The 24,411-nt window shown below is 39.1% G+C and overlaps 1 long non-coding RNA gene across 1 annotated transcript in view; it reads left to right on the top strand.

Annotated features, from left to right (window-relative positions):
- Positions 1-23,307, top strand: part of LOC116090193 — a 54,613-nt gene extending 31,306 nt beyond the window's left edge. Inside the window, exon 3 of the long non-coding RNA XR_004118604.1 lies at positions 22,776-23,307. This is a non-coding gene — a long non-coding RNA (uncharacterized LOC116090193). The remainder of the gene's footprint in view (positions 1-22,775) is intronic.
- Positions 23,308-24,411: the final 1,104 nt, after the last annotated feature.

Raw genomic sequence — 24,411 nt, 5'->3', positions numbered from 1 at the left:
CTTCTTCTTCTTCTTCTTCTTCTTCTTCTTCTTCTTCTCTTCCTCCTCCTCCTCCTCCTCCTTCTCCTTCTTCTTCTTCTTTTTTTACATATTTTTAATGTTTTTATTTTGATATTAAGATCTTAAGCTATTTTTAATCTTACTATGGAGAAGTTCATTGAATTGTACAGACTGGTTAGTTTTGATCTGTGAGATTTTGTTTTTTTAGTTTTTTAATAATAAAGTTTATAAAATTAAAAAAAATCTTCTGTATAATGTGAAGGGCAAACGTGCATTTGAATGCTTTTTTTCTTACAAATTTTCAATATTCCTACTTTTCACGATCACCCACCATGGCCCATATCATCAAATCCCCACATCTGTGCATCTCCTTCAATACTCTGCCCCCTCTAAACATTCTTAAATAAGCCCTGCAAAACTACAACAACCTACATATGCTAACATGGAATCAGAAGTCACACGGGGTCCTAATCATAGACAAAGAACTACAGGCAACGAAGGAATGGTGAAAGAGGAGACATAGTCTTCCCAGGGGATGAGCCCCATCATGTCTAGTAGCAAGTGGTCAGCCCTGAAAGCATATACATACAAGTAACACCAAGCAGACTCAGCTGGTGTATTTATTTGTTAATGCATGAGTATGAACAAGAACATTCAAAGACAGAGAGGCCATGATTTCAAGAGGGAGCAAGAGGCAGAATGCACAGGAGTAATTAAAGAGAGGAAATGGAAGAGGGGAAAATAAAGGAAAAACTTGGCATACATAGGTGTAATAAAGACAAAACTGGCATACATTCTGTATTCTGTGTCTTTAAAAAAATTAAATGCTGATGAACTATAAAGATGAAGTTAAATTAATACATGGAAGAGCAGAACATATTCATGGATTTATCATATTGATAATTAAATATTTCAACTTAAAAAAGATCTGTTATTATTTCAAATTCTGTCTCTATTTATGGGTAAATGCCTGTGAGTATCCACAGAAACCAGAGGTATAAGAGCCCCCCTGGAACTAGAGTCACAGACAGTTGGGAGTTGCCAGGCATGGGTACTGGGAATGGAACCAAGATTTTTTGTAAGATCTGTATTCTTCCCGCCACCCCCCCCCCAACAGGGACCATATGACACCAGTTACTTTACTTTTTTTCTTTTATTGGGTATTTTCTTTATTTACATTTCAAATGTTATCCCCTTTCTAAGTCTCCCTCCGAAACCCCCATCCCATCTCCTCTTCCCCTGTCTCTATGAGGGTATTCTCCTACACTGTGGCATTCAATCCCCACAAGACCAAGGGCCTTTCCTCCCACTGATGTCCAACAAGTCCATCTTCTGCCACATACATGGCTTTCTTAACCATTGAAGTAGTCTCTCCAGCCCTATTCTAAAAACTATGTCTAGCACAGGTGCTTCATTTTATGTCATTTACGGGTAGCAATGCTGATGTCAACCCTCACATTATCTCTACTGAATGCCTTCAGTGCTCATCAAGGAGTTTTCACCCTGGTAAGTGTGAACAACTGTGGCTCTCAGCCACAGGCATGCTGCATAGGTCATTTTCCTTATGGTTCTGGAACAGTTCTAGCTTCAGAAGCTGGTGGTTGGGCAGACCATGTCGAATTTTACCCAGTAAATGTGCAGACTAATATCTGGCTAAAGACCAAAGAGAAGCCCCATACTGAAGAAGCCCTTTGTCTTTTGGACACTGTTTTTTGTGCCTCTTTCAGCCCTTTGAACTCTGCACCTGAACTGTTGTGCCAACTCAGACAGACTGCTGAGATCTCAAGCTTCTTTCTTTAGCATGGAGTTTTGTGCCCAGGATTCTCACACTGTTCCAGTGCTTGCTGAGTATGTACATTTTCCACATCTCAAGCTTGATAGCTCTTTGTTACCTGTTTGGCCTGGAAACTGTAGCTTTGTATGATTTGTTAATTATTGGAGTTGACTGTGGTCTGCTAGTGAGTTTAAGCTTTCTGTCTTCCCAGTGGTCATGAGCAGAAGTGCTATTTTAATTTCCAGAATTATACATGCATATAATTTGGGGGGGGGTCAAATAGTATCATTAAATTGACACAAATCCAAACCAGATGGTACAACCCAATGTTGATCCCTCCTCATTAACCATATTGCTCACATGCATGAGTACTATATTTATACCATTTCTATTCTCTCCCCCTCTAACTCCTACTGTGTTCCCTGACTCCTCTTAAATTCATAATCTCTAATCATTATTGTTCCATATATATATATATATACACACACACACAACTTGCTGAGCCAGTTAAGTGTATATATATATATATATATATATATATATATATATACACTCAACTTGGGATTGACAAATTTATCATCAGGGGGCTCATTCCTAGGGGTGATCCCCTCTTCTTAGCAGCCATTAGTTACCAGTAGTTCTTCATTATGAATGTCTCTTTGAGAGATTTTCCCATTTACATTGGCTATCAACTGGTGGTGCCATTGTGCAGGTCTTCTTTAGGTGACCATGCTGCTGAGATTTCATGGTAGCAATGTCCCTGTCCTATATAGAAATCACTATCTTGCAGAAGGTACTCTGGTCTTCTGGCTCTTACAGTCTTTCTGCTTTCTTCGCTGTACTGTTCCCTGATCCTTGGGTATAGAGGCTGTGTTGTGGATGTATTAGTTGTGGCTGGGTAACCCACAGTCAGTTGTCTTCTGTATTTTGACCAGTGGTAGATTTTTGTAACTGTCTTTATCTTATGCAAAGAGAAGGTTCTTTGATGAGGTATGAGCCACACTTATCTGTGGGCATAAAGATAAGCATTTAAAACACAATTGGGAATTACACTGTTTAGGAAAGTGTTAGTAGTAGGTTCTCTAGAGTCCATAGCCTCACCAGTCACAGGTAGTTAACCTCATTGGCAATACAATGGGAGGGATAGCTTTCATGCCATTGATGGAGCCTTAGGTCCAATGAGATGGTTGTTGGTTATCCCCAAGATATCAGTGCAAAAATAAACCACAAATATTGTACTTGCATTATTGTAGCATGTGAATGTTCTTGCCTGGTTCATACCATATACTGTTATTGTTATTTATTGCTTATATTTTCAAGATTTCATGGAGTTAATAAGTGTCTTGTGTTTTGTCTGGTTTTGTAGAAGAGGTCTCAGTATGTCATTCAGACTGGCCTGGATTCTTCTACCTTAGCTTCACAGGGCTAGGATTATAGGGGGATAATATTTAATTTTCTAGCCCTATAATAGAGTAACTTCTGAAACTTCCTCTGTCTACTCATTTCTCCTTGATTAATGCTCATATGCTGAAAGTATTCTATCTTTATTATCTTACTGAAGATGTTTCTAGAGCTTGAAAGTCTCAAGTTGTTCTAACTTGGCCTTGCTCTCTGTGGTCATCTCTCTTTTCCAGTACAATTGTTACCTTTGTTCATCTCTTGGGATAAACTTCCTGGAGAATGTATTTGATTCTTGTTTTGCCACTTTCTTTTTTGCTGTTTAAAATTCTCTTGTAAGCATCTGAGAAGGAATATGAGAAGCCATTTCGTTCTGTTCTGTTCTGTTATTTACGTTTTGTGAAGCTGCATGCTTCTATTTTTGCTTTGGTTCATAGTTTGTTGTCCATCTGAGGGAAGATGTTGGGGGTGAGGTATGGATGGTGTTAGATCTCTTGAGGGGTTAGATCTAAAATTTAGAAGGGTTTATGTATGGGCATTATTGTGTATTGAGGCATCCCATTCCTCAATTCCAGTCTCTGGGCATACAGTGCTGGCATGAGGCTGGATGTGTTTGAAAGACAGGAAAGCCAAGGCTGGTTACCATTGCTGAGGCTAAAATAACAGATGGGCTAGTGAGGGAGCTGGGAGGCAGATCTGAGGTGATGTAAGAGGCATATGATGTTTGTTTCCATCCAGCTAAGCGTTTGATAAATCTTTTTATTCCAGGAAATGATGCTAGTCCATTTCATAAGACTTATCAACTTCTTTCTTTCTTCTCTTTCAGGAACACCTGTTAATCAGACTTTAAGATAATTTAGACTCTGAAGTATTCTTAAGTTTTTCTTCCGTATTTTCATAAGATGTTGTTTTGCTTAACTTTGGGGAAGATATTTTTCTCAATTTTATCTTCTGGTTCTTTTGACTGTTTAATTTTGACTATCATATAATTTTTCAGAGTTTGTTTTTGTGTGAGTGTATGTATTTGTACATACTATTATTGTTCTTGTCTAGTCATTGCAATATTTTCTTTAAATTCTCTCAATATTAATTATAGCTTCTGTGTTGTTTTATTGGATTTTTTCATGAAAATACATTTTTTAGTTTCCTCTATATTTTATGCTTGTCTTGTTACCTTTGTGGTCTGTCTTCATCTTAGATTTGTCTTCCAGATGTTTGCTGGTTATTTGTTAGACTGGTATTAAAAGGAAAATTGAAAGCTCTCTGTGCTTGGGTGAGCCATTTAATTAAAGAGCTTCCAAAGTCATTAGGTTGAAGAACTTCTTCTTGGCTTGTCAAATTCCCGGGAGAAAACTCTTCCAGTCTTTGATTTAAAGGGTGCAGACAAGGCTGCCAATGTTAAGGAGTCCATGTAGAGCAAAGGGGAGGTGCATAGCTAATACATAAATTTTACAGTCTTCTTTGTGGGACATCCTGTGTCAATTATCTCTGAGATCTCCTAACCAGAGACCACTTATTCTATCATCTCCTGAGAATGAATTCTTATTTCACAAGAGATGCAAGGAATTGTGGAGGTGAAATATTTCTTAAGCCAACTTGAAACCATGCATTCTGATTTTACTCTACCTCCATGTTTCTTGCCAGCAATTCCTAAGGTTCAGGGGTTTCCACCGAATAAAATGAGTCATTGCTTAGCTCTTCCCACTGCCAGTTTAGACTCTAGCTTCATGGGTTTGCTAAGTTACCCATCTGTTTTCCAGCTTCCAAAAACTTGTGCCTGGGATTGCTTCTGTTCTTTCTGTGGTATCTTTCTCCAAATCTCTTTTGCATGGAATATAAACAGATACTTGAAGATCTGCTTTTCCTTCCAGCCTACCAAATATAGATATTGACCAAATTAAGGCTCCTGGCATGCCACTATTTTCTGTGCTCTGAAAAATTCAGATCCCCTCAGTGTGTGCACAGCATAATAACATTTGTGTTTCTTAATGTGTCAACTTTGGCTTACTATGGGGTTATGAAATACTCCACAGTTAGTACAGTTTATAAGAAACAATCTCATTCATAATTTTTACTTTATCCCAGTACAGTATAATAAGACTGTGAACTCTGTAGCTGACTTGATTTTTCATCAACATTGAGATCAACGTATAATCAAGAGAAAAAAGCTCAAAGCATTATCAGAAGTTTATTTAAAATTTCCAGTGTATTTTTTTTTTTGGCCTAAGAAAGCAGTGGTATAACCTGGTACACTTTCCAAATATAAGTGACAAGGAGAATTTATGTTCCAAGTGATTATCTTAGGATACCATGGTGGCTTGAACGAGAATCCCCCTATAGATTCATATATTTACATGCTTGTTCCCCAGTTGGTGGAACTGTTTGGGGAGGATTAGGTGGTGTGGTCTTGTTGGAAGAGATTTAGTACTAGGTGTGTACTTTGACTTTCTAACTGCCCATGCCATTTCCAGTTAGTTCTCTTTGCCTTATGCTTGTGGATCAAGATGGGAGCTATCAGCTACTGCTCCAGTGTCTTTGCTGCTGCCATGTTTCTTGCCATGATGGTCAAGGACTCTAATCCTCTGAAATTCCAAGCCCAAATAAATTCTTTTTTCTGTAAGTTGCCTCAGTAATGGTATCATATCATAGCAATAAAAATAGTAACTAAGAAAGATACTAAAATAGATTGTCTCTCTCTCTCACATACTCTATTAGGGTCTATCTTTACTAAGGTTGAACCGGAGACATTTCTGGGGTGTTTAATGAGGTGAGCTTTTAGATCAGGCATATATCACACACCAGAATATTCTACACCTGAAGTTATTCCAGCTTTGTAGCACAGAAGTAAATGTATGAGAAATCACCTAGATTTGTTAAGGAGGATGTATGCTGAGTGAAAAGAGCTGAGTCTATAGAATTTTAGGCTTGAGCCCAACGCTCCAACAGCAACAAACTATTTTCCACCCAGAATCTGTTTTAGTATTCACTCTGAAGTTGCTGTTTCTGATGAAACCCCAGAATCATAATGAATCCCTGAAGCAATCAACTATGGAAGAATTAAACCTTCATACAACTCAAAAATACCCCAGAAAAGACTAGTAAGATAGGTTTAAAAGATAGTAAGTAAGGTTTAAGCTCTGGGAAGCTTAAACAAGTGTGATCTAGAATCCCTTTTCTATAGAACTTAGCCAGAGAGAAAAGACATTGTCTGCCACTTTTGAGTTTGGAGGAGGATGATATACACTGTGTCACTGGTAGGGATATTAATGGCTTTAAAAGTAACACAGAGGAGGTGAAGGGAGTTTATTTGAGGGGAAAATAGAGTCACCAAAGAGGAGGAGGAACCAAAAAAAGTTGTTCTTGTGCTTGTTCATCTTGGGCCATAGGAAGTTGGAGAACAATTCAGAGGGAGTAAGTTGGAAAACAGGGACACTTATAGAGCCACAAATAGCTGCAGGCAGTCTAGGAATACATTATCAAATAACACATTTTATTTGTAATAATAGTTATATGTAAGTACATATTATCTAGCTTTCTTTTTGTGACAGAAATTTATCTTAAGGTACTTTATGCCAACAATCATCTATTGACCTCTGTTGCGAACAAACAACTATTGATGAGTCAGATATGGATGTATCTAGAAGCTGAGATGATCAGGAGGAACTTTTATCTGTCCCTTGGCTCTGTTTTCTCCGATGCTGGCATTGCTTTGGCAGGCTTTCTTCATGTGGTGGGAATGAAGGTCAGTTTAAGACTTGTGTGGTCCATACAGCTTTCCATTACAAATTAAATAACCTCTGTTTTAGTGTCCATGTGTGAGAAGTACCTAAGAGACTTTGATTACCTACTTTGTGAGCAACTCATGATGGACACAGGGTCACTGCTCTTAATGACATTGGTGAATAGAAGAGTAGCTTTTCATAGCAAAGTGCACTGGTATGGGCCAGACAAGAAGTGTGACTATAGTCCCAAAAGAATTAACTTTATCCCAAAACAAATACATCTGTTCTTTGACTTTCAGATAGATGCTAAAGACACTGACATTAGTGAAAAGACAGAGGGATGAATTTGGAGGCATTGCTTGTGGTATAAAAATCACCCCATCAGCATTTCCCACCACCAATCACCCTATTCATGAGATATATTACCATTCATAGACTCAATTTCACTTAAGAGAGTGAAGATCACAGAGGTTCAACAGGATGTCAGTGTTCTTCACAATTGATTCTTCACTGTTCAGCTTTTTCTCTGAAAAAAGAAAGTTTTGTTAGGATATATAAAATTTACATATTAATTTGAGGAGATTTAAAATGTGTTTATTTTTATGTATGTGTATGCATGTGGTGGTCAAAGAAGAATGATATATTTGAATGCTTAATAATCAGGAGTGGCACTACTTGAGAGAGACTAGGAGGTATGGCCTTGTTGGAGTAGGTGTGGTCTCATTGGAAGAAATGTGTCAGTAGGGGTAGGCTTTGGGGTTTAAGAAGCCCAAAGTAGGCCCAGAGTCTCTTCCTGCTGCCTGTGGATTCATATGTAGAATTCTAAGATACTTCTTCATCACCATGTCTGCTTGCATGCCCTCATACTTCCTGCCATGATGACAATGGATTAAACCTCTAAGAATGTAAGCAATACATGCTTTCCTTTGTAAGAATTGCCATGGTCATGATATCTCTTCACAGCAATACTACACTGACTAAGACAATGAATTAAAGTGCATTTCTGGAACAATCAAGAAAAGGGCATCGGATTTCTCTGAGCTGAAATTACATGGAGTTGTGAACCACATAACTGGATGCTGGGAAAAGAAGAACTCAGATCCTCTGCAAGAGCAGTAGGTGCTCTTAACTTCTGAAGTCATCTCTCCAGCTTCTTGAGGAGATCTTTATTTATTACTTTATTTTATATGTAATGGACATAATGGTTATTTATTCAACTTTTTAAATTTAGCTTTCAAAAAGTTTTAAAATTTCTCTTTATATAAACCTTTAATTTTTATTAACTTTGTTATTTATAACTTTATACAAGTATATAATGTACTGTGATGATTCTCTCCCACTGGCTTCTTATATTTCTTTCCAGTCTATCATCCTCATCTTATCCTTCCCTATCTCCAAGGCCTGTGACTTGGTGTTGAGCACATATGACCATTGGCTAGAGAGATAGAACCACCATATGGTCCAGCTGTAATATTCCGGGGCATATTATACCCAAAGGACTCTGTCCTGCTACAAGGATATGTGTTCATCAATTTTTATTGCTGCTTTATTCACAATACCAAAGAACATACATGGGTTGGTCCGTGGCCCCTGGGACTAGTGCAGTTTAAAAAGGGAGATGGTGTGGATAAAACAGATGAGAGGGGAGGAGAGGGTTGACTAAATGAAGTGGTATGAAAAAAGCTATATGGAAACTACTATTACCAAAGTAGAAAATACAATTCACAACAATTAAAAATGAATTTAAAGGGAGATACCATGCATGGTTAGAAAAAAAGCTTTCCTCAAAGCTGTGAACGAGAAATGAAGATGCCCAGTGTCTAGGCAGACGGTCAAGGTCAGGGAAAAATTCATGGTTCTTGGACAAAGAATAACCCTGGTGATGAAGCAGTTGTCCAGACTCAGTTTTTAAGGTTTAGGTGATGAGACATAAAGATGGGGTGGTAGAGAATGAATGCGATCAGGAAAGCATGAGTTAGTAGAGTTGGTTGGGGGTACTGCCAGAGAAGCTGCACATAAAAAACACTGCTCAGGAATCCGGTTACTTAGCTGTAGCCATTTTGTTCAAGGAATTGAAAAGGATCCAGAAGCCACAGAGGTATCTATGGCAATCATTCAGTGGGTAAATTATTGGCACCTAAGTGTAAAGACTGGAGTTCAGATCCTTAGCAAGGACATCAAAACTCCAGGAAGACATAGCTCTTTGGTAATCCAGTACTCTCAGCAGATAGAGACAGGAATTACTGAATCAAGCCAGCTAGGTAGACTAGCTGATTCAGTGAGCTCCTTCAGCAAGAGATCTCAATAAATGCAGTGGGAAGTAGTGGAAGAAAATACTCAATATCAACCTCTAGCATACAACTGTGCATGCATACATATACATACACACCTATACACATGTGCACAACAAACATGCAAAACAACACACACACACACACACACACACACACACACACACACAAGAGCATCATCTTGGGAAACAGTGTGAGGAAACACCCAGATGTTATAGGTGAACATAAATGTTTAGATTGCTGTGTAAGGCAGGAAATAGGAGTTACAAAATGTTTTCCTCTGTCAAGTATCACAGGATTTGAAATAAGACATGCATTATAAAATTGCTTAGGATAATCATTTGGGAGATGAGAGCAGACTTTAGGGAGACAGAGAAAACACACTCCCAGGATTATGTTAGTGACCTTAGAAATTACCTGGGAGGTTTTTGTTTGGGGAAGGATATGTGTTTAGTAACCAAACACATGCAAAAATCATGAGAGCAGCCTGCTAATTAGAAATCAGCCTCCCTAATCTCTATGTGCATTTTGTGAGTCTCAGCTGCCACTCAATCAATTTAAGGGTGCTCCTTCATATAGGAGGTAACCCAAAGTTTCCAAGCACCTCCAACAGTGTTTTCCCCTCTCAGTAATCAACTCTTTATTGAGACTTTACTATGCACCAGGTGCGCTAGGCTGCAGGATACAAGGCTGCTCCTATCTTGTCTCTTTGGTGTGTGAAATCAGGTGGAACAGTTGATTACAAAAAGACAATGTAGTAAACTGTCCTATGAGCTCAAGCATCGAGAGGCAGGATACCATCACCTTGCCTCAGGATCTGATGGATTATCCACAGAGCAGGGGCTATTTGAGATGGCCTTCAAGGGCTAACTCAATGCCGTTGCTCTCATAATTCCCTTTGACTCACTTGTGGCATTTGCTTGCCATAAATTGACAGCATTTACAAAGTGCCAGGCATAGAGTCTTTATGTTAAGAAAAACGAACGGTTTGAAATTTCTTGTTTTCATGAAGATGAGAGCAGCCTGACTGGGAAATGTACAAATGAGTGGAGGAGCATGGGACAGAGCATAGTGTAAGGCCTGTCAGGATCATCTTTAGCAGCCTGGGGACACTGGCCATGCGACAGCACACCCAAGTGTGTCCCGCAAACTTTGATTCCAAAACAATACTCTTTTTGTTGAGATGTTGCCACATCAGTGGTGGAAATGGAGTTTTAGAGCTAACCTGCCTAGATTTCATATAAGCTTGGGCTATGTCTATTGTGCTGGCTAGTCTTATGTCAACTTGACTCACAAACCAAAGGTATCTGAAAGGAGGGAACTTTAATGTCTCTACAACATCTGGGAGTAGGGCATGTCACTAATTAGTTATTGGTGGGGAGGATCTGGCCCGTTGTGGGTAGTTCCAACCCTGGGCTGGTGGTTCTGAAATCTATAAGAAAGCAGGCTGAACAAGTCATGGGGAGCAAGTCAGTAAGCAGAACCCTTCCATGGCCTCTGCATCAGCTTCTGTTCTAGGTTCCTGCTTTGTTTGAATTCCTGCCCTGACTTCCTTAGATGGTGAACAGTAATATGAAAGTGTAAGTCAAATGTGCCCTTTACTCCCCAACTTGCCTTTTGGTCATGGTGTTACATCTGCAGCAATCGAACCATAACTAAGATATCTTTAATATGTTATAGCAAAAGTGTACACTTCCTAGGGTGACTGTAGGTTGGACTGTGTTTATCTGTGTTTATCTGTGTTTATCTGTGTTCTACTTTCCCTAGTCTACAGCAAGCACTTCTCTTTCTCCCCTGCCATCCCCTTATTCATCTTTCTTTGCTGGGGATGGACCTCAATGCCTCACACATGCTAAGTGTCTCCTCTCCCACTATACTCCCAGCTCACTGTTATGTTTGGAAGACTAAGAAATAAGCCCTATTACTATTCTTATTCAGGCTCTGGAGACCCTTGTAACTTTAAGCATCCTGATACTTACTGTGAACAAAGGAGGGATGACTTTAAGGGCTGCTCAGCTTTTCAATATAGAAAGTCTATTCAAACACCTTTAAATGCTCAATGTTCTCTAAAGGTCCATTCAATAAAGGTTTTGCTTCCAGTTGTTGTTGGTACTGGGAGGTAATGGGATCCAGTAAGTGGGGCCTAGTGAAAGGTTATTAGGGGCATACCATTGAAAGGGATATGAGCAACTGGTCTATTTCCCCTCCTCCCTTCCCTCCTGTCATGAGGTGAACAGGTTCCTCCATCCTTACTATAAGCCCAAAGCCATGGGACTAGGTAACTACGAACTGAAACCTTTGAAATCATGAGTAAATTCTTTCCTACTATAAGTTGATTATCTCAGATTTAAAACATTTTTGTTTTTATGTGCATGAGTATTTGTATTTAATTGAAATACAATCACAGGATCCCTACCTCCTTCTCTCCCAATCCCTCCCATGTCTTCTTGTATGAATACTTAGTCTTGTATGAGTGTTATGTCTGTACAACACATGAATGCCTGGTGCCTGGGAAGGAAAGAAGAGGGCATCAACCCCCCTGGAACTACACCAATGGTTTTGAGATACCATATGCATCCTAGGAATGAAACTAGGATCTTCTGTATGAGCAGCCAGTGCTCTTAATCACTGAGTCATCTCTTAGATATTTTGTCACAGCAATGGGAAACTTAGTGACAAAATTAGTACTGAGAAGTGGGTTCATTGCTGACTATCCCTGATGATGTGGTTCAAAAGCCTTTGGAGTTTACTGGAAGTGTTTGAAAATGTAGGTAGAAACAAAAATACCAAGAACTAGTCTTACCAGCCCACTTTTCCTCTTTTTAAAATAGTATTGAGATGATTAACAAAGCAAGATACATGGCTCTTACATTTACAGATGGATTTTTTTAAAAAAAGAAATGTATGGAAGAAATACTCAGATCAGAACATTTATTCCACCTAAGAAAGTTTCAAGGTAATATTTATTTATTTACTTATTTATTTATTCATTTATTTTTTATTTATTACAGTATTGACTGCTGGGTCCCAATACATTTAGACTTGTTTTTTCTTGTCTTTAGCTAAGTGTTCTCCATTAATATCTACCTTTTGAGGCATGAATTTTTCAAAGTAATAACTCTTCCAGGTAGGACAAATTTTTCAGCCTTAGCATATTTTTCTGATGCATGACTATTAAATCAACCCAACTCACTCCAAACCCTGGCCTCATTCACTAGAATGACACTGGCACATACCTTAAATTTGAGCTGTAGGGTATAGTGAGAGAACACAGACTGAGTTCTCCAAGGAGATGGCCCTAGATCAACTAAATTTACATAATGCTATGTCTTCCATGCTGAGTTTCTCTTGTGCATAAGTGTACTCAAAGTACCAAAGTTCTGTTGAAAAGAAACCTATCAACCAGATGTTACTCAAAGAAACACAACCTTAGAACAATGCCTTCCTTTTAAAAAACTTCCATTTCCAGTTTAACATTTGAAAAATTGTGCTCATTATTTTGTTCCTAAACTGTTCCTCTCTCAATCTTCTCAGCATAGAAACAGTGCTTTTCTAATTGTCTAAGTTCAACTTCTCGAAACTTCTTTTCTTTTCTTTCTTCCTTCCTTTCTTTCTTTCTTTCTTTCTTCCTTCCTCCTTCCTTCCTTCCTCCCTTCCTTCCTTCCTTCCTCTCTTCCTTCCTGCTTCCTTTCCTTCCTTCCTATCCTCCCTCTCTCCCTCCCTCCCCTCTCTCTCTCTTGTTCTTTTTCTTCCTTCCTTCCTTTCTTCCTTTCTTCCTTCCTTTCTTTCTTTCTTTCTTTCTTTTTTTCTTTCTTTCTTTCTTTCTTTCTTTCTTTCTTTCTTTCTTTCTTTCTTTCTTTCTTTCTTTCTTTCTATTTCTGTCATCTGTCTTTCTTTCTTCCCTTCTTTCTTTCCATCACAAATGCTGCCCCCTCCTGGTCCCTCCTCCATGAGTTCCTCTTCCCATCCATCCTCCCCTTCCCCTCTGACAGGGCAGCCCACACTTTATTTCCCACCCTAGTAAAACAAGTCTCTGCAGGATTAGGTGCATCCTTTCCCACTAAGGCCAGACATGGCAGCCCTTTGCTATATATGCATAGGGTGGAGAGGGGTTGGGTGAGGTCTTGGACCAGTCAGTGTATACTTTTTGTTGGTGGCTCCCAAGAGTCCCAGTTAGTTGATACTGTTGGTCTTTCTGTTGGGTTGCAATCTCCTTGAGGGCCTTTAGTCCATAACTGAGGCACTAAGGTCAAGAATTAATGAAACTGAAAAGCTTCTGTAAGGCAAAGGACATTGTCAATAGAACTAAATGGCAGCTTACAGATTGGGAAAAGATCTTTACTAACCCTTTATCTGACAGAGGGCTAATATCCAAAATATGTAAAGAACTAAAGAATCAGACTCCATAAAACCAAATGATCCAATCAAAAATGGGGTACAGAACGAAACAGAAAATTCTCAACAGAGGAATCTTGAATGGCCAAGAATCACTTAAAGAAATGTTCAACATTCGTAAATTAATGAAATGCAAATCAAAACAGCCCTTATATTTTACCTTACAACAATCAGAATGGGTAAGATTAAAAACTCAAGTGACAGCACGTGCTGTAGAGAATGTGGTGAAAAGGGAACACTGTTTCACTGTTGGTGGGATTGCAAACATGTAAAACCACTCTGCAAATCAATTTGGTTCTTTCTCAGGAAATTGGAAATGCTTCTACCTAAAGACCCAGATCTGGAAACTTCTATTTCATTTCTCCTGTAGTTCAGAGCTTAACTATTCCCTAAGGCCCATGTATTAAAGGTTTGGTCTCCAAATTAGCATCGTTGGGTAGTGAGGGTTGTGGGAAGTCTTTCTATCAGTGGGAATGTGGGACCACACTCACTTTCTCTTGTTCACTTCCTGTTCACTATGGCGAGTTGTTTTCTTCTGCTATGCATTCCTACTATGATCTGCCATGGTGGCACAAGTCCAAAGCAAGGAGGCTAACTGATCATGTGCTGGAAGATCTAAAACTATGAACAAAAATAACCTGTCTCTCTTTATAAATTGATTATCTTGGGCATTCTGTCACAGTGATGGCAGCTGACTTGAACAATTTCCTAAATGAAAGAAAGCTCTCCCAGAAATTCTATTGATTCATCAAAATTCCCCCAAATGTTTCACATCATCAAGTATTCTATTTAGCAGCGAAGAGTCTAAAAAACATTTTTGGATCTCTCTTCAGCCTTAGAAGGAGGCTTACTTGTGAAGGTCAAGATGGATATAGAAGTCCTTTATTACGTCTACATGTCTGTCGACATTTTTGCTATAAATTCTCAAGTGGGATCAAAGAGATTCCTAGAATACAGTGGACTAAGTAAAATTATTATTTTATCCCCCTCCCCTGTAATCCAATAACTTGATTGATCTTCTCTATGGAATCACTCAGGGATCCATGCTTCTGTCCATTTTATCTCTGCCAGCCCCAGGGACAAGGTCATCTTTGGCATGGCTGCAACAGTTATTGTCACATCAGATATCTAGCCTTGGGAAAAGAAACAACAACAACAACAACAACAACAACCCCCCAAATCAAAATGAGAATGCTGTGTCATAGAAACTGACTCAAAGTGGGTCAGCCCATGCTCCCATCCTATTATGATCAGGGCTATTAGGCAGTACCTCAGCTAGCTTCTTGGCCAAGTGTATAGGAGGAAGAGGCAATGGATCTCAGCATGGTTACTACCTGCTTTGCCATCTTACTCTCATTCAGGCCACGAAACATTTCCTCATTTACACACTCAGTCCCTCAGTGTTTATTCATCATAGTTGGTAAATCAGTGCATGTTTTAGCACCTATTCTGTATTATTCATAATGGATACATCATTACACAATTGAACAAGTGGTGACCATTTTAAGACCTGCACCGAGCACATCTGAGAGTAATATTTATAGAATATTTATAGGAGACTATTTAGTATTTCCATCAGTGAAGTATGTTTTTTCTTTGTGAAGAAACTTATCCTTTTAGCACACTAAAAGAGATAGCTCTTTTGGTTTTGAGCTTGCTGACTGGATATATGCAAGTAGAATCATTCCTTCATGTCCACGAGGGACTGGTTCCAGGACCTTCAGGAATATTAAAATGCCTGATGGACAAGGCTCTTCTAAAAAGAGGAGCAGTATTCAAATAGCACCTGCCATATATGTAATCATCTCTAGATCACTTCTAATAACTAATATAAATAAACAGTCTTTATGCTACATTGTTCAGGTATTGGGATAAGAAATCATTTTCAGGACAAACCACATTTTCTTTTCAGATATATTCTATCCAGATTGGTTGACTCTAGACACCTGGATGCAGAGGATACTGAGGGTGAATTTCTCAGCTATGAAATATGAATAACTAGCAAAGAAAATGCAGGACCACGTTTTATACATCAGTACAGGTGTGTTCATGTGTTCCTACCTATCAAATTACTAATTTAGTTGTCTATAGAGCCTGCCTATCACCTGTCACTTGTCGCCTGTCACCTGTTGCCCATCATCTGTCACCCAGTAAGTCAGAAATTTCTCAATGGTTGGATGGATTTGATATGAAGGGTTTGTCAAGGCAAACACCAAGAAGTTTCCAAGTCACAGCCTTAATACTCTGTCTGTCTCTCCTTTCTTCCCTCCCTCCTTTCCTCTCTCCCTCCCTCCCTCCTTCCTTCCCTCCTCCTTATTCTCTTTCCCTCCCTCCCTCCCTCCCTCCATCCCTCCCTCCCTTCCTCCCTTCCTCCTTCCCTCCTTCCTTATTCTCTCTCTTTCCCTCCTTCCCTCTCTCTCTCCCTCCCTCTCCTCTGTCTGTCTGTCTGTCTGTCTGTCTATCTGTGTGTATACTTGTGTAGAGGTTGGCACAGAGTGTCTTCCTCAACTACTTTTTCATTTCATTTTTTTGGAATGGGATATCATGGGCTCTTGGATTCAATTGGGCTGTCTATCCATTGGGGATCCTCCTGTATTCATCTTTCCAGTGCCAGGTATCATAGGCATGTGCTGCCAAGCCCAGTTTTTTTTTGTTTGTTTATTTGTTTTTTTTTTTCTTCAAATGTGCACATCACTGACTGAGTTGTATCCCAGACCCAATTTTGTTCATTCTCAATGAAAATTTCTTCATGGAAAAAGCATACACATCTCAGATTCTCTTGTCTATTTCCTCATTCCTAAAATAGATAGCTTTGATCATTAGCAAATCTATTAACCCCTTAGAGCCTATATTTCACATAAGGAACTGCTTACAGTGAGCTTTCTGATATTAGTAATCTACTCTGAGCTCATTTTTCTTTCTCTTTCATTCCTCCTTGTTTCTTTCTTAGTCACAATTTGACGTTCAGGGTACATTTCAATAGCATGAACATTACTTATGATAGCTTATATTTTTTAAACATTGCCCACACTAATACCTATTTTTAATTAGGTTTTCGGTTTATATTGCATCCTGGTGTGGTCCAGAGTAGACTTACATCATTATGTCATGAGCTCTGTGTGCAACTCCTCTAGGCCATTCCTGCCATCCCAAATGAGTTTCTCTATTTCAGGATCTTAAAAGTTAATAATTTTAATATTTACCTAATTATCAATTAAATAATAAGTATTAATTAATATAATAAATACTAGTAAGTATTTAATAAATGTTTCATTATACAAAACTGGTAGCACTGAAAGATAATTTAACCTGCAAAGCTGGAGACAGCACAGGCATGCCTTCAGGTCCTTGCTTTATGAGATCTGATACAGTGATGTAGCCTTTGGGTTATAAGTGTTTCTGGCCCAGTGGCAATTGGTTTTCAGTAGCAGCAAACATATCTCTTCTTGCTATTTCATTTTCTTCTGTCCAAACAAAAGTTTTCAGAGACCTCCATAGCAGGCATTATGCTCAAAGAAGGTGAATGGTACAGTGCAGGTATTCCAGAGGCCTCTCAGACCTAGACTTATCTCCAAAATCACAGATGCAATCAATAAAAACACACCAAGAAGAGCAGCAGAGTGGACAATATCATAAACATATCCTCTTCTTCCATTTGGTCCTTATTTATTTAACAAATATTTAAAGAATCTTACTACACAAGCAGCCTGCAAGAGCTGCTTGGCCCTCGGTTACAGCAGGGAACAGGGTACTGCCCTCATTATCAAAAGCCCCCAGCGGGAATGATGGCCAAGAACTGATGACAAAAGTGGAAAGTGCTGGGGTGTAAGTTTCTATTGCTTTGGGGACACACAATGAATATAGCTAGTTCGTACTATCGAAAGGGGGAAAAGTCCCCAGTGTTGGGATAGCACCAAAAATCAGCACTTTGCCATTATTCTGTCAGAGTAACCATTCTCGATCCCTGTCTCAGGATGGAATGTAATAATAGGTTGTGGTCCAGTTCACTCCTGGGAATCATATGCAGTGGGAATGCCTGTGAGAGCTGTAGATACCAGTGGTTCTCACCTTCCCTAATGTTGCAACCTTTTAATAGAGTTCCCCATGCTGTGGTGACCTCAAACCATAAAATTATTTTGTTGGTACTTTATAACTATAATTTTGCTACTGTTATGAATCATAATGTAAATATCGGATATGCAACCCCTGTAAAAGGGCTGTTTAACCCCCAAAGAGGTTGCAACTTAAAAGGTTGAGAACCTTGGCTAGAGATACAATAAAAAGCCTATCAGGGGTTAGGTATCTGGTGTCAAAAATATACTTACTAAATAGCAACTATTGGGTTGAAGAATTACCTGAGAACGACTACCTGAGATGCAGTAGAACACTGCAGTGTCCCCACACAAAAGGAGTGAACATTTTCACATGCTGGATGCTGATCCTTCAAGGTACCCATCTGCTCTTGGAGGCTGCTTTCTCTCTACACTGCACATTCTCCACAGGCATTAATGGTTCCAATCACTGTTCAGAAGCTAGTTCCCACTTATCCACATCTTCAGCTTGAGCTTTCCTTGAGTGATTCAGATCTATATAGACTGCCAATCACCTGTAGGTATTTCCTTTCTACCTGGATATTCTATAACCTGGCCAAATTAGTATCTAAAAACCTATGTTTTCTATATGTATGGTCTCTATTTTATATCTATAAAAACATGTGTATTCTGCCATGTCTACATAAAACCCTGTACTTCTCATTGTATGATGCCACCATTGACTCTAGGAATTGATCTACGATTGATCCTTCACTCACAGGTGTTTTCTCTCCTTGCTCCATTCCTCCACCATACACCTTAACAACAATTAATCTCAAGTCCCAATTATCTCTTCGTTCCATTCACTTCTTTAATTGTTGATGTTAGGACCTTAACTGAGGACAACATTGTCTCTCACTAAGATATGGTTGCCCAATAATCTCCCTGCCTCTGGTGTTGTTACAATGCAGCCTGAACGATCATTTTTGAGGCACAATCTGGCCATACTACCCTCATTCTACATATTAAACAGATTCTCATGGCCTTTGTGAAAGTCTATCTCCTACATGCTGTTTGTAAGTAGGCTGGCCATATGTCCCAGTTTCTCAGAATATTCTTAGTTGATGCCTGCTGCTTTAACGTAATAGTCCAAGTCGATCTTTTCACTCTAGAGCATGTGCTGGTCTTGTTGCATTATAAAGATACCCTAATTACAAGGCCTTTCATTCACACAGTTTTCTTTCTTTAGCACTAGACATCACCTATTGATATTGCTCCATCTCACGAAATGCCACCATGCACTTCTGACACATCTTTTTCTTGCACATTGCTGCACATGTTCTTTTTTCCTCCTGGGTCACTTTTTATGTTCCTTCAGCCCTGGACAATGGTAAGTCACAGCCTAGTTCCACTGTATCTCTGTTCTACCATCACTTGATACTTAAATGTGTGTGTATCATTACTGATACTTAAATGTCACTCCAATACCACAAACTCTGAGGGAGATATATTTTTAATATTTTGACTGTGTACCATGTGTATACTGGAAGACCAAGGTGGCCAGAAGGTGTGATTAGATCCCCTGAAACTGGTTACAGATGATTGTGAATCATTATGTAGATGCTCTGACAATAGAACCCTGATCTTCTGCAATAACAGCAAGTGCTCTTAACCAGTGAGCCATCTTTCTACCCTCTGGAAACTGTACTTCTGGTTCATATTTTCCCTAGGAACTCCTGCTGGTCCATCAAGCAAACCTAAAAACCAATAGCCCAATTTCTGTGTCCGTTATTTTCCCACAGCATACATAAGATGAGCATAACAGAAATTGTATATGCAGCTGTGAGAAGTGGGGTATACAGCTGGTGCTCTAGCATCTCTGTAGCAGGTGTTCTAGCACCTCTGCCTTCTATGTTCTGTCAGTCTAGGGCATAAGCCTAAACTTTTGTATGTGATTTAAAATTTTTCACAAAGATAGTCAAACCAAGGTTGTTCCCTAGGTTGGATTCTAATAAATTTTTCAGTATTAGGCATGGTGTCTCAGTTAGAGTCTCTAATGCTGTGGTATAACACCAGGATCAAAAGCAAACTTGGTGAGGAAAGGGTTTATTTCAGCTTACACTTCCACATTGCAGCCCATCACTGAGGGAATTCAGGACAGGAACTGCAGGCATGAACTCCATGGAGGAGTGCTGCTTACTGTCTTGTTCCGCATGGCTTGTACAACCTGCCTTCCTATAGTACCCTGGACCAAAGCCCAGTAATGGCACTGCTCACGATGAACTGTTCCCCACCCCCCATTAATCATTCAAGGAAATACCTCTTAGACCAATCAGGTGGGAACATTTTTTTTCAGTTGAGGTTCCCTCTTTCCAAAAGACGGCAGCTTGTGTCACGTTGACATAAAATTAGCCAGCGCACACAGATAGTGCCAAAGTTTGCAGACAAAGACCTGTTTATTGTTGACTTTGTAAATAAAACTTCATTAGAGCACAGTTGTGTTCATTCATTGGCATGCTGTCTATGGATATAGTTTTTCTGAGTGGTTGTAACAAAAACCATGTGGCTCACAAAACCTAAACTGTTTATAATTTGGCTCTTTATAATAAAATTTATTTACCATCTGGTCTTCATTGCTAATGCACAAGACATTGGGAAAAATCTAGAAGGTGGCAGCTCCAGTGTTCAGTGGATCACCAGCAGCAGAAGCAGTAGCAGCAATAGCGTCAAGGCATTTAATATGGATATAGAAATCTTGATCCTACCCTAGAGCCTCTGATTTAGAATATGCATTTTGATAAGCTCCCTTGGTGACCCATGTATATTAACGTTGGCAAAATCTTGATCTAGGTATCTCCAGAGGTTGAAGAAGAGTCACGATCAACTCACTGAGGACATGGGACGTTTGCATGCATGAGTTTCAGGAGCATTAGTTGTACTAACAAGCCATGTGTTATACTCCAATGAATAAAGTCTCAAATGGTGCATGCAGAGGACACAGCCTAATGAAGATTCATATGGTTATGGGAATTGATGGGGGTGAGTATTTAGGAGAACAGACTCTAAGTACTGCTAAATCACAATGTTTTGGGACAATACACTTTGTGAATGCAGCTGACCTTGAGCTTTTTATTTTTTCTATTTTTGTGAGCTTGAGAATGGATACAGGAGATTAAGCATCACAACGCAGAAGCAGTGGCTGTATTCTTACATGCTACCACGGTCCATTTTATTTCAAGGGCAAAAGTATCTTCTCTTTCTTTCTCTACCTCCTTATTTCTGAGTTCTTATTTCCAAAAGCTGCAAGTACTTTAGCTTGGAGAAACAAGAGATGAGTTCAGTATTTCAGAAACAGTCATTTGCCATCTCTTGTTTTCTTTGGGGGGGGGTTTGCTCTAAAGCTAAAATTTACCCCAAATAAGGCTAATATTTGCTTTTGAAACATCATACTGAGGATGGTTCCTGGAACTCTGTAAGAATTATACTACATGGGAGATATTATGAGAGTGTTATACACAGGATTGTATTTGATTGGTATCAAAGCTTGCACACAAATACCACTATGGTCTGTGGAATGCTCTGTAAATTATTTAGGCTGAAAAGTGGAGAAAGTCTCCAATAACACAGGATATGTCGCCTCAGAAGAGCAGATGTATTTATCCTTCCAAAACGATCTACAGTAAAGCCTGGAGTCAAGGCCATAGACTGCTTTCTTGTTGTGGCAAATACGCAAACACAGTGTGTCAACCTGGAAAATTTAATAAATCTTGCTACTGGCCTCTTCACCATAACCTGTCAAGTAGAACAGACACAGGAAGCTGATTTGCTCCTCTCTTGTGTTGCTGTTGCTCTGCTAAGGATATTTATCCACTAACCTTGGTCTCAGAACTATTTCTATAGCTAGCAAATAGTAACTTTGATTGATATAATTTATCTTTTTTCCATTTCCATGATACAAGCTCAGATGAATCACTTAAAATAAAAATTAAGAGAAGAGATGGAGAAAGGGAAGGAAGGCAGGAGGGAGGGAAGAAGAGATAGAGATAGATAGATAAAAGATAGATAGATGATAGAGATATTTATAGATAGATGATAGAAGTAGAAATAGATACATAGATAAAAGATAGATAGTTCTTAGATAGAGATATAGACAGATACACAGATATAAGATAGATGATTGGTAGATACATAGATGATATATAAAGATATAGATAGATATCAATAGACGATAGATGACTATAGAGATATTTATATATAGATGATAAACATAAGATGGGTAAATGTAGATATAGATACATAGATAGATGATAGATATAGATACATAGATACATGATAAATAGATGATAGATGACAGATAGATGATAGATACATAAGTTGATAGATATATAGAAAGACATAATATAATAGAGATAGATGATTATAGATGATAGATTGATAGACTATAGAAAGATATTGATGTAGATAGATGTAGATAACTATAGATAAATAGACAGACAGACAGACAGATAGACAGATAGACAGATAGACAGACAGATAGACAGACAGACAGACAGACAGACAGACAGACAGACAGACAGACAGATAGACAGATAGACAGATAGACAGATAGACAGATAGACAGATAGACAGATAGACAGATAGACAGATAGACAGATAGATAGATAGATAGATAGATAGATAGATAGATAGATAGATAGGAGGGAGATGGATACAGGGATGGAGTGAGAGAAGTAGTATGTCAGATGGACAGGGTTAGAGATGCATGCCCCATGCAGTTTGTAGTCCCATGTTCCTCTCACTCCCTAGTAACCTCCAAATGTATCTCACAACACAGGAGCACAGAGTGAAGGGAACAATCAAACAGACATTGGATTTTAGGTGTGAGAAGATGTTTTTATCCAATTCCTTGGTACTAGTGATGCGTTTGACATGTGTGGAGAATGGAGACTACAAATGAGTAAACGCTGTCCAGATGGAAGATGAGTTCCCCTTTCCCTTCTGTAGTGGGCTGGTCTGATCTAAATATGCTCCATGAATGGGGAAATGCATACTCTTTGCTCAGTCTAAAGAATGACAGATTCTTAGCCAGGAAGAATTCCAGCACACCTTCTGAAGTCCATGTGCCACATAGTCACTTGCTTCTGTTTCTGCTTGTCACTTACAGGAGTGGCATAACTCTACTTCACATACAGATGAGGAAACTTGGTGAGTGACAGGCTCATGTTCTATCTCTTCACTGCACCCTGCTGTATTGTTTTATGAGTGGGCTATGAAGATCTCACTTACTTATCCATTGTCATCAAGCAGCCATTGAGATAATGACTATGTGATGAAGCACACACTGCATTCCGTGTCGAGGATACAAAGGTAAATGAATCACTGTTTCTGCTCTTGTGGGACTCTGCCAAAGATGAAGAAACAGATTTTGCTTTTGTTGTGTATTGGAATTGTTCCCCCACCCCCACCCCTATGCCTTAAGAGTGTATTTGTTATCTGGCCTGTGCCAAGTAGGCCCTACATGAAATTAGCTGAGACAGAGCCTTTGCTCTTTGCGTGTTTACACATCTTGACAGACATAATAGACCTACGGAGATGACTAATTAACCATATGGGTGATGACAAATGTTCTCATTAACTCCAACAACCCACTAATTCAGGAATCTCAAAATATGAAGAATAACATCAATCTGATAAGTAAAGAAATGAGCTTCTGAAGACTCCAAATAGTGACTGAAATAGAACGACTAAGGCTCATGTGCTCTCCTGCAGGAAAACCATCTTGGCTCTGTGGCTGAACCAATGTACTCCCAGATCACACAGGTCTCTAACGCTGTAGGATATCTGCTTGAAACTTGTAACACATTTGAAAAAAGGGACCTGTTTGTTCCTTGGGCACTACCCAAAGAAAGAGATTTAGGTTCCCATAAAACTATATTAATAGAAAAGGATCTGACCTGGAAAGCAGGATTAGGAACATTTAGAAGTACAAAGAAAATTTTAAAAAAAGTATTTGAATTGATTTGTTCTTGAAGAACATGATTAACCTTAATAGTCTTTTCTCAAAACCATTACTTCTTTCCTTTCCTTTCCTTTTCTTTTCTTTTCTTTTCTTTTCTTTTCTTTTCTTTCTTTTCTTTTTTTTTCAGAACTTAACTATGTCCTTTACCGTTTGTTCCCTTCCCTTTTACTCCCATTAGTCTGAGCACTGAATCGGTAGTGCATTGATAACAGGTCCCATTGACTACTAGCTATAGAATTCCATAATCCAGAGAACAGATTTTTATCTTCTTATGGTTCCTCAGTCTCATGAAAATGTAGACCAGAGGTGGCAATCTCTGAGCTGGAATGTCCATTTTTCAGCAAGCCCATTTTTCATGGAGGTCCACTTAAGCTGCTCTTTCCTTAGTCACCAGACTGAGTGTGATTGGAAACAGCTAGGCCCACAGGAAAGCAGGCCCTGTGAACTGGAAAGAAAACCTGAACATATTCTGAACCCAGGGGTGAAACTTCTGGCCACTGGGGCTGATGTTGCCTTAGAGAACTACTTCCAGGTGACATATGGCAAGCAGTTCACTAACCAGAGAATGGCCTTTTATTATAGGGAGATGTGGCTAAGTGTTTTTTTCAGAGAGGAGTGATGAAAAAGCATCTGATGGTGGCTCTATTCTTGAGCAGGCAGAGGGTGGAGGGTAGGGGAAAAGTAAGTTCCAGAGGATTTCATTTTGACACTTGGACACTGAAAATAATTATGATATATTAATTATTTTAACAAGTGGATTTTAAAATATAGAGGCGATATG

This window comes from Mastomys coucha, unplaced genomic scaffold (genome assembly GCF_008632895.1).
Source record: "Mastomys coucha isolate ucsf_1 unplaced genomic scaffold, UCSF_Mcou_1 pScaffold15, whole genome shotgun sequence".
NCBI lineage: Eukaryota > Metazoa > Chordata > Mammalia > Rodentia > Muridae > Mastomys > Mastomys coucha.
The sequence above is the reverse complement of the archived record's forward strand: the minus strand, read 5'-3'. Positions and strand labels throughout refer to the sequence as shown.